Source organism: Macaca thibetana, chromosome X (assembly GCF_024542745.1).
Source record: "Macaca thibetana thibetana isolate TM-01 chromosome X, ASM2454274v1, whole genome shotgun sequence".
Taxonomy (NCBI): Eukaryota; Metazoa; Chordata; class Mammalia; order Primates; family Cercopithecidae; genus Macaca; species Macaca thibetana.
This window is the reverse complement of record NC_065598.1, coordinates 137,788,483-137,800,845: the sequence shown is the minus strand read 5'-3', so window position 1 is coordinate 137,800,845 and position 12,363 is coordinate 137,788,483.

Sequence of the window (12,363 nt, the reverse complement as noted above, 5' to 3'; positions counted from 1 at the left end):
ACAAAATCTTTGGGCTGGAATAGCCTTCTAGAGACAATTCAGCCCATTACCCCACTTCTCAGGAGAACTTCAGTTTAGGTTGTACCTGAACAAAATATAATTAGATGGTCTTAGCCATTGAAAAAAAAAAAAACTTTTCATATTATTATGTGATTAAGCAGTATATTTCAATAGTGGGAAAATGTGGGGAGACCCCCTGAAACTATTGCTATGGAATAAAAGATGAAATGCTCCTGATTATTATAAATATAAAATTGCATGCAGGATTGTGTAAAGACAATGCCAGGTTGGACTGCCAGAATGAGCTAACAGTGCGTGATGTGCTTCCTCCTGCAGAGAGCCTATGAATGGACGTGCAGTCAGGGAGGCTTCACATCACCAAGATTCCTATCCCAGAAAAGCAGATGTTCATAGCTCTGGGGATGGAATGTGATCCTCGTGGAGAGCCTATAAATGGACGCATGGGGGGCACCTGTCCATATGGATAAGATAGGGCTACAAACGCCCTCATCTTGCCACGGCTCTTCTAGGCCTCTTTAGGGTTAAGGCATACTCCCTTCTGAGAATTTCTGGTCTAACCAGTTGTCTAGCTTCACGTCCTATTACTATGGACTATTTGTAACCAGCTTTTGCTGCAACTGTTACTGCTGATTAATATCGTGCTAATCATAGGTTATGGAAAGACTGTGTTTCTGTTTTAAGGCTCTGTCCGAAATTCCTGATGCACACACTATGTTGTAAATTCTTATCTCTGTATACTGTATTTCTGCATACAGATGTTATGTTAAAGAACTACTTCATCCCCATGTGACCATCTCACCTCATAATCAAATGACCCTAAATCCCTCACTAACCTACCCCACCGTCACTAAACTTAATAATAAATGCTGGTATATCCAGTGCATTGTTGGCACCACGGGACCAGAAGGCGATGAACCCCTGGACCCAGCTTTCAGTATCTTGTGTGTGTCTATTATTTCTCGACCTGCCGATCTGCCTGGGAACAAAGAGAGAGTCCCGTTGCATTGCGGGCTGCTGGCCAGATCCCGCAATAGAAAAATTTTCTGGACATGGCTTACTCAAGATTTAAATTAGAATTTAGGTAATTGTGACTATATTTGGGATCCTCTCACAAATTCTTTTGTGAATTGTCACCCTCAGAAAGTTACCTTTTAGAATTTGGACTCCGAAGTTAGATTTCCTGGATTGGAATTATGGCTCTTGTACATAATAGCTTTGACTTTGGGCAAGCTTTTTAACTTCTCTGTGTATCAATTTCCCCACCTGCAAAACAAGGATAATAATAGGATTCACTTCATAGTGGTATTGTGAGGAATAAATGAGTTAACACGTTTGAAGCACTTAGCAGATATGCACTGGTTAATCAATAAATATTTGCCGAATTAATGAATGAATAAAATCTATGTTGTTTTCACAGTGTATTTTGTTTATTTTTTTATGTTTGTTTTGTTTGTCCATTAAAAACAATCTTAGTTTTCTTATACCTAGAAGTGTAATTGTGGAGTTATAGATTATGATTATCTTCTTTTTATTGTTTGCCAGATTATGTCAACATGCTTTCTGAAGTTTTTGTAATAACCTAAATCCCTACAAGCAGAATGTGAGCTTCCTTTGCATTAACCTATTTTGTTGTTATGTTTTGTTTTGTTTTTATAATTTATTATAAACCTATTTTGTTGTTATGTTTTGTTTTGTTTTTATAATTTATGGGTGTGAAATGGTGTCTGATTATGGTTTTTAATTTGTACTTTTGAATGGTTAATGATACTGAGCATCTTATAAAAATCAAAATATTTACTGACATCTTCCATGAAATACATAGCTGAATTTATGGAACATTACAGATTTACATCAGGAAGAATTTCATTCATATTTGATATTTAATATTCATTGAATCTTAACAGTGAGCTGTTTCTCTTATGGATATAGTGGTGAACAAAACAGAAAAATGAGAAAAAAAACTGCCTTATGGTGCTTAAATTTACTTGTGTCGAAGACAATTAGCAGTATCAGTAAGTTAACCATATGTAGCCAAATTAGATAAATAACTAGTACATTAATGTACCGAAATAGTATGCAGATGTGAAAATGCATATATGCACATCAATAATTATAAAAATAATGTCTAACAAAAAAATTAAGTCAGAAGAATGTATGCAATTGTGCTCTGTTACGTAAATTTCACAACAGGTAAAAGCAATCAGTACCTATCATTTTGGAGTAGGTAGTACACATGTACTCAAACTATAAAGTCTGTGAAGACATGCTTAGCACAATCTCAGACGACTGGTTACTTCTGGATTTATAGAAAGAGGACAAAATAGAGAAAGGAGAAACAGAATTTCAAATGTACTACTAATCTTCTATTAAGATGAGTAGTGAATACATAGATGTCTATGTATTCAGGCTATTTTTAAACCATATATATGCTATGTGTACCTTTTATATATTTGATATCCATCATACATCAAAAAAATCATAAAAATATTCAACTTACAAAGACTAGTGCATCACTAAAAAGTGGCAAATATGTGATTTTTTTTTTTTTTTTGAGACGGAGTCTCGCTCTGTCGCCCAGGCTGGAGTGCAGTGGCGCGATCTCGGCTCACTGCAAGCTCCGCCTCCTGGGTTCACGCCATTCTCCTGCCTCAGCCTCCTGAGTAGCCGGGACTACAGGTGCCCGCCACCACGCCTGGCTAATTTTTTGTATTTTTAGTGGAGATGGGGTCTCACCGTGTTAGCTAGGTTGGTGTCGATCTCCTGACCTCGTGATCCGCCCACCTTGGCCTCTCAAAGTGCTGGGATTACAGGCATGAGCCACCGCGCCCGGCAATATGTGATTTCTTTAAAGAAAAAAAAATGATGTTGCCATACCTGCAGATATCAAAACAAAATTAATGCATATTTTTACCTCATACCAAACACCAAAGTAAGTTTCAGACGGGTTTAAAATTAACTCACAAAGAAGTTATAACTTTTGAAATTATTAGATTTAGACATTTTATATTCCCAAATTCCACATGGTACAGGAGGAAATCAGTAGTTATTGACACATTTAAGGTCCAGATAGATAAGCTCACTATTGTAAAAAGTAACATGGTAGATGTGCCAAAGAGCAGTCTGGTTTGTTATTTTATAGAGACAGGAAGTCATGTTTTGTGAGAAGTGCAGGCCAGCTGTATATATTCATATCAAGTGTGTAATGTATTTTAAACTTAGAAACATTCTGCTGTGCTGGATCCTTCCTTATTACCCAAATGGAGGTAACCAATTAAAGATAGCAATACTGACTGACTACTGAGATTCTGTCTCTTTTGACCAGACCAAAAAATAATAATAATAATACATGAAAGTGGCTGTTATTTTAAAGGCTTGTCCTCCAGGAATTCTACATTTTCATGTAACTAGATAGACTAACCTATCAATTTAAGGCAGCAGAAGGAAATTTAGATAAGCTTTGGGTGTAATTATCCCAGTTAAAATTTACAACTTTAAGGTGAATTATCCTTTATATGTAACATGACCATGAATTATACACCTGCACTGAGAGCAACATATAATTCTTAAATTCCGTGACTATTTTATAAGAGGAATGTATTGTAGATTTATACCTTTCTATGACTCAGCAAAAAGGAAATATTTTTCTGGAGATGAAGCAAGAAGCAGTGCCTGAGGTAATAGGAAATGTAAATTTAAGCAAATACAGGTTTATTATAGATAGGACGTGTCAAAATGCTTATAACCTTTAACTTCTACTAGAACAAATATTCTGCAGTCATTCTTTACATTTTCCAAAAGGCTGCTGATTAATCTGGAAATGTTAGGATTCTTTTGCAAATGCAGTATTGGGCTTTATTTATCACATGCAATACGAGTTTGAAATGTCCTCTCGTGGGTTCATTAAATTCATCTGCAACTGCTTTCTGAATCTTTTTGTTGAAATATGTATGACATTTCAAAGTAGGCTAGGACTAGCAAAAATAGCAAAGTAGAGAGTAAGAGTGAGGTCCGATTTTCTATAATTCCATGGAGTTCAAGAAACCTTGGTTTGGCCGGGCGCGGTGGCTCAAGCCTATAATCCCAGCACTTTGGGAGGCCGAGGCGGGTGGATCACGAGGTCAGGAGATCGAGACCATCCTGGCTAACACGGTGAAACCCCGTCTCTACTAAAAATACAAAAAACTAGCTGGGCGTGGTGGCGGGCGCCTGTAGTCCCAGCTACTCGGAGGCTGAGGCAGGAGAATGGCGTGAACCCGGGAGGCGGAGCTTGCAGTGAGCCGAGATCGCGCCACTGCATTCCAGCCTGGGCGACAGAGCGAGACTCCGTCTCAAAAAAAAAAAAAAAAAAAAAAAAAAAAAAAAGAATCCTTGGTTTATTGTTTTAGGAAAACGTTATGACTTCATAAATGTGGTGACATAATTCGGGACAACCAGCCCATGAAGGAATGTCCAGCAGCAGGATTTTTCATGCAGGAGTTGAGCAACTTCCTCAGTAAAATTTTCTGAGAAACAGAGGCTCAGGGGATTGCCATAAGGGAATGAACTAATTTGGGGCTGTGGCTACTGGAAGGGGTAAGGCTATTGCTCAGTAGTGGTGACAAATGTTTCGTTTCTCCCATTTCACACAAGATTGTGTTCTATAGAATGATATAAGAAGTAGTATGGATTAAACTAGAAGTCAAGAACTTTTTCTATAAAGGTCCAAATAGCAAATATGTTTGGTTTTGTGAGCCATAAATTCTCTATCACAATTGCTCAACTGTGCCAACATAGTACAGAAGCAGTCATGGCAAATATGTAAGTGATGATGTCTGTGATTCAATAAAAGGGTATTTAATAAAACGGGTGACAGTTCAGATTTGGCTCATGGGCCTCAGTGTGCCAATCCCTGCGCTAAACCATTTCAGGGTGAAGCAAATCCAAACTCAGAATGTCTAAACTTAGAAAATGACAGAATACAATAAAAATGACAATAAGCAGTCAAAATCATTAATGATTATTGTTAGGTATCATAAATGGGAAAAAAGCATTTTTGCAAATCTGTGCAATTTCCCCTCTGAAATATGGAATGGAAACATCAAACTCAGTACAATGTTTAACATTTTATCTATTATTTACAATGCACAAGAAAAGAACAAGTTCTAATATTCTGGGTCATAGTTTGGCCATCATATGGATATGTGGTGTCTATTAATAAGCGTTCATAATAAAAAACTGCAGAGATTGAGAGCACAAGAGTCAAAAAAAGAACAGAGAAAGACTGAGGCTAAGTAAATCATAGGGCATGTAAAAACTCTGCGGAGACTCATTATGTCATGGTAAATGTATTCTACTAAAATTTAGGAAAAGAGTTCCAGCACTTAGATGGCTCATACTTTATAATGGACTCTATTTAGACAGATAAACCGTGGTCCTCATAATGTCCTTTGTTATTTGTGAAAAGGTCACATTTTAAAGTGCAGAAAGAGACCACGAAGGGTTGTATTGTTTAGCCTTTTATCTGCAGTTAGGATTAATTAGGGCATATATAGTGTGTACCTAGTTCCTACGGTGTGCTCGGCTTTTCCCACATAATCTCTTGAATCCTCACATCCTTTGAATCACAACTCCGCTGAGTATTACCTTTGCAACCCTGGGCAATGAGCTTAGTCTGCCCGGACTGCTGTTTCTGAAGAAAGGGATCTTCTGGAGTCAGCCAGACACTACTCCATAGAAGTCTAGTTAATGTGGCTGGAGAAAACTTATAATCTCTTTTTGGAATATTTATTATCAGGATCTTAGAAGCTACACCAACCATCTAAGAATAAAATATACATGGAAAATATGTTGAAGGTAGAAATATTGTTGAAATACTGAACAAATTTGGGTCCCAAATTTATGCCTCCTCTGGAAGGTCATTTGATCTAGGCCTGTCTCGGGGACCTGACTTCTTGTGCCCACAATGGCTACCAGAGAATATGGGGAGAAAGAGCAAGAAAGACAAATTGAAATTTTTTCCCTTATTTGCTTGGTATAATAAGCTGTAGAATTCAGTGGCTATGTCATGTTGCTTAACTCTTGAAATATTTTATTATCCTCTGGGTTTAAGAGTTCAGGATGTGCTAATGAGTGCTGTGCGAGGACATGGATCCTTTGATACCACTTCTGTAACATCACACAAATATCACCTTCACTTTGCATTCACTTTTCCTCTTAAAATAAGGAATATGTGAGTATTGGATATGTTATCATTTACCACTTAGACGCTGGCTAAGTTTCATGTACTGCTAACTTCATGTCTCCAGCGTGACATTCTCACAAGGCAGGGACCATGACCTTTGCTGCTTCTGAGTTCTTGGTATTTAACTCTCTACCTGCAAACAGTTGGCATTCAAGTGAAGCTTTTGTTATGTTCTTCATTTACTCTCTTCAAGATATTTTATTAGGCGCTACAAACACAATGTGGAGCAAAAAATAGTTATCATTCTTGCCATCATAGATAGCCCTTTCATTGCAGTAGAGAGATAGACATCAGTCAAATAATCATACAGACAGATTTAAAATTGCAGTGTGGGGCCAGGTGCAGTGGCTCACGCCTGTAATCCCAGCACTTTGGGAGGATGAGGTGGGTGGATCACTTGAGGGTAGTAATTCGAGACCAGCCTGGCCAACATGGCGAAAACCCATCTCTACTAAAAATACAAAAAAAAATCAACCAGGTGTGGTGGTGTGCGTCTGTAATCCCAGCTGCTTGGGAGGCTGAGGCAGGAGAATCACTTGAACCCAGGAGGTGGAGGTTGCAGTGAGCAAAGATCATGCCACTACACTGCATCCTGGCTGATGCAGTGAGACTCTGTCTCAAAAAAATTAATTAAGTAAAAATAAATAAAATTACAGTGTGATAAATATAATAAGGTAGGGATGTTGAGAATGGAAAATGAGAGATCTTTGATCTTTATGTGTTTCTAGTTGTATCAGTCCATCCTCATGCTGCCATAAAGAACTGCCCGATACTGGGTAATTTAATAAAGCAAAGAGGTGTAATTGACTCACAGTTATGCAGGACTGGGGAGGCCTCAGGAAACTTGCAATCACGCAGAAGGGGAAGCAAACATGTCCTTGGTGGCAGGAAGGAGAAGTGCTGAGCAAAGCGGGAAAAGCCCCTTATAAAACCATCAGTTCTCATGAGAACTCACTCACTATCACGAGAACAGCATAATGGTAACTGCCCCCATGATTCAATTATCTCCCACCGGGTCTCTCCTATGATGCATTGGAATTATGGGAACTACAATTCAAGATGAGATTTGGGTGGGGACGCAGCCCAACCATACCACTAGTCTAGGACAAATTAACAAACAATTATGAGATGCAGTGTTAAGTGCAAGGTTGAGGAATATACGTAGTGCTGTGAGATCACAGATGAAATACAGTAAACCTTTGGTGGTTAGAGAAGACTAATTTTTCAGCTGACTTTTGAAAATATCAGCAGGAATGAATGAGGTAGAATTGGAGAAAGGAGTTTCAGGCAGAGAGGAAAGCATAAGCAAAAGTTTAAAGATTAGAAACAGCATGACATGTGTAGATACTTGCAATCGTTTTAGAGTTCCCAATGAACGACCTATGAGGATGAAGCCGAGAAGATGCTGCTGGAATGGAAGTCAGAGACCAAACTATGAGGGGCTCTGTCTATATCCTGAAGTTCTGCCAAAAAAAAAAAAAAGAAGAAAAAAAATGGAGATACTAAAAAGATTTTTTGAAACAAAGGAGTGGTATGATCAACTGTGACATTTTAGATAAATTGTTGCCGGGCCCGACCTGCAGACCCCGGCTGAATGATGGATGAAAAAAATGCCTGCAGACACAGGTTTTTTGCCTGGCTGCGTGACTAGGGGACTGGGCCTCCCACAGACATCAAGGAAGATGCCGTAAAGAGTCACAGTGGCTGCAGCCACGACAAGCCGGTTCTGTATTTCCTCCGTGATCTCACAGTACCACGTATCTCTTTGGAAAGAGATCATCTTTATTTATATCCCACCGGTGCCTGTTATCTTTTGTGTGACCTTGGTAAGATATTTAATGCTCCTTTGTCTCAGTTTCCTCATTGATAAAAGGGAGATGAAATAGTACCTGTATCATAACTTTGCCACTGAGATTAAATAGGTTAATGCATATAAAGTTCTCAGAACCATGGTCCTCAATAAACAATCCGGAAATGTTAACTGTTATTATTCTCTTAGGAGATAAAGTGTACTTGTTTGGATTTAAATATGCTAAGATTTATATGCCTATGGGATAGTCATGTGACAATGCCCACATCTGTTTTTGCTCACCACTCCATTTCTCCATACCTAGTAGAGTCTCTGGTACATAGTAGGCATTTAAGATTTATTTGTAATACAAATACAAAATGCATGAATGAATAAAATACATAATATGCAATTAGATAAGCATCTGAAATCAATGGAGAAGTTAAGGATGAGGGTAATATATGTGGTAGTATTAGCCACTGTGCTGGCTGAGAGTTTCCAGAAAATTCCTTTTGGATGAAGAGAGCACAAGATAAAGAATTGAATCCTAAAAGACAATATCATTTAAGGGTCAGAGACAGTATAGAGACTGAAGGCCCAGGACAGAGCCAGTATAATAATTCTATTATACAGACAAATGCACGTGTATGTTCATTGCAGCACTATTCACAGTAGCGATGACATGGAATCAACCTAAATGCACATCAGTGATAGGGCTGGATTAAAAAAATATTGTACATATACATCAGGGAATACTATGCATCCATAAAAAAGAACAAGATCTGTTCTTGCGATAGTTTGCTGAGAATGATGGTTTCCAGCTGCATCCATGTCCCTACAAAGGACACAAACTGATCCTTTTTTATGGCTGCATAGTATTCCTTGGTATATATGTGCCACATTTACTTAATCCAGTCTCATGTACCCTAGAACTTAAAGTATAATAATAAAAAAAAAGAACAAGATCATGTGTTTTGCAGGTACATGAATGGAGCTGAAAGCCATTATTGTTAGCAAACTAACACGGGAACAGAAAACCAAATACTGCAAGTTATCACTTATAAGTGAGACCTAAATGATCAGAACACATGGATGCACAAAGGGAGATAAAACACACTGGGGCCTATCAAAGGTTGGAAGGTGGGAGGAGGAAGAGGATCAGGAAAAATAACTAATGGACCCTAGGCTTAATACCTGGGTGATAAAATAATCTTTACAACAAACCCTTGTGACACAAGTTTACCTATGTAACAAGCCTGCACTTGTACTCTTGAACTTAAAATAAAAGTGAAAAAAGGAAGATAAGAAGATAATTTAAAGAGGATCAACAGAGATCAAATGAGAGTCAGGTAAATATGGTATCAAGGAGCTAAAGGAGAGTTTTCATGAGAGAGAAATTCGTAATTTCAAATGCTGCCATATGTTTCAGTAAGACCATAAACTTTCAAGCCATGCTTTGTCCCCCGCACTCCCAGTAACTTTTATTCCAACCTCCCTATGCTACTTCTGCCCTTCATACATATGCCTACTCTTTCCCCATTAACTGCATTGTGTGCTTAACTTCCTTCGCTAGATTTTGAGCCACTCGAAGGATAATACCTACCTAGTGTTATTCATCTGTATGTCTGCATTATCAAGTGCAGTGCTTGGAATATAATACAGGGCTCATTATATATATGTTAAATGAACTATCTTGATGACATGTCAATAAACTAACTTGTCTCAGGGACATGGTTTCTACATGAAAAATTCATGGCATCCTTTGTCATGCATATCCTAACTCCCACAAAACTGAATAGGTGAAAAGAGGAGTCCAAAACTAAGGGGACGTATGTCATGCACTACATTGACTGTTTATTCTCATGTAGTCATCCAACTGGGGTTTGGAATTTGGGCAAAGACTCCTCTAGTTGGAATAAGTTACAAAATTGTTCAACTTAAAGATCATGAACCTGATGAAATCTAGCATGTGAAAAACTTATTTGAACTTGACATACACTCCATTAAGAAGCATTTAATAGGTTCACTCACCAGTGACCTTTTAAATTCAAAGAAGGTAATATTTCCTCCCTTAGTGACCAAATTATACCCCAAGAATAGCTTACTCATTGGTGGTTTCTGTTCACATCACCATTCTTCATGTCCTCTTTTAGATTATGATACCCTTATGGTCAGAAATCATGTCTTATTCATCTTTGTAACATCACCTAACACAGTAACTGGCAGCTCGTAACTTCTTAGGAAATGTTCATTTAATTAATTATGAGCATGAAACTACTTATTATGTATGTGAATTCAATGTAAAGTTAAGAAATAGTGTGGTTATTAAATGTCAGTCTTAGCTGAGAACACTCCCATCTTGGTGGTATAGTAGAGAACAAAGTCATAAGGTTTGTTCACTTCAACTTTATAAAGAAAGACATGTTCACTCAAGTCTTTGTGTGGGCTCGTGGCAGGAGGAAAGAAGCGGAAGTACTGGTAAGAACATGTTTAACCAAAACATGGTGAAATATCTGCGCAACAGTCTTAGAGGATATCCTATAACCAATCCTCCTTAACCAATAACTTTTTCTTGAGCTGCATTAGTCAAAGCGGTTGTCAAAATGACTCAGATTGTTTCAAAAGAAAGTTTAGTTAATTTTATTTGTAAAAATCCATCAGAGTACAGAAAAGTGATATTTTCCTGATTAAACCTTATGTGAGTTTGACTAATTTTAGATGAATTTATGAAAAACAATTCAGTCCCATAATAATTGGTGTTTATGTGTACATGGCGTTGGTTGAATAAGGCAAATGAATAACTCACATTTAACATTTTATTTTTAATATTAATATATATTAAAAGATGTTTCTATATACAGTTCTATGAATTTTAACATAGATACAAATCTTTATAACCACCACCGCAATCAGAATACTGAACAGTTACCTAAACTCCAAAATTCCCTGTGGCTACCGCTCTGAAATTATACCCTCCTCTGACCTCTAACCCCTGGCAAGGATTAATCGGCTCTTCGCAGCTATAGCTTTTGTCTATACAATAATTTTATAAAGTTAAACTTATATATATATCCTTCTGAGACTGGCTTCATTTACTCAGCATGACTTCTTTGATATTTATCCAAATTCTTCCGTGTCTTGTGTATGTGCATATCAATAGCTTTGGTGGGGCTTTTTGTTCATTTTTCTTCTGCCTGTGTAGTATTCTATTGCATGGTTACACTTTAATTCGTTCATCCCTTCACTCATTGAAGGTTAATTTGTGTTATTTCCAGTTTTGGGAGAAGATAAACCTTCCATAAATATTCGTGTGCAGTAATTTGTGCGAACATATAGTTTTGCTTCTTTAAAATAAATACCTTGCAGTGGAATTTGTGGCTTATATGGTAAGTGCATGTACTACTTTATATGTGGTGTCAAAGTGTTTTTCTGAATGTCTGTACCATTTTGCATTTTATGACAATGAATTAAAAGTCCAGTCTTTCTATACCTTCTCTAGTATTAGGTATTGTCACAGTTTTTTTCAAATTTTTGGCATTCTAATATATATATACAGCTATCTCATCATGGTTTTAATTTGCATTTTCCTAATGAATAATGATGTTGCCCATATGTTCATGTGCTTATATGCCAGCCATATTTTCTCCTTTGTGAATTGTTGCTTCAATAATTTTGTCTATTTGTTATTTTTGTCTTACTCCTGAGTTTAGTGTCTTCTTTATATATTCTAGATGCAAGTTCTTTGTCCTGAATGTGATAGGTTTTCTGTAGCTTGCCTTTCATTCTCTTAACACTGTTCTTCTCAGAGCAAAAGTCTCTAATTTTGATAAAGTCCAATTTAGTACTTTACTTTCTTTTAAGGATTGTGCTTGTGTTGTCATGTATGTAAGAAATCTTTGCCTAACCACAGTTGTGAAGATTTTCTCATTTCTGCTTCTAAAGGTTTCACAGTATTACATTCTATATTTAGGTCTATCAGTTAATTTTTATATATAATGTGAGGTTCATTATTTGCATAGGGATGTCTAATTTCTCTAACACTATTTATCTAAAAGGATCCTTTCTCCACTGAAATGTTTTTGTACCTTTGTAGAAAATCAATTGTCCTATTTCTGTGGATCTATTCTGAACACATAATTCTGCTCTTTTGATCAATGTGCCTTTGCCTTAACCAATATTACACAGTTTTAGTTACTATAGCTTTATAGTAAATCTTACAACAGGACAGTATGCATCCTTCAGTGGTATTCGTCCTTTTAAAAGTATTTTGACTAGTTTACTTCCCTTGTCTTTCCATGTAAATTTACTTTTAGGAGCTCAGCTGAACTGGAGA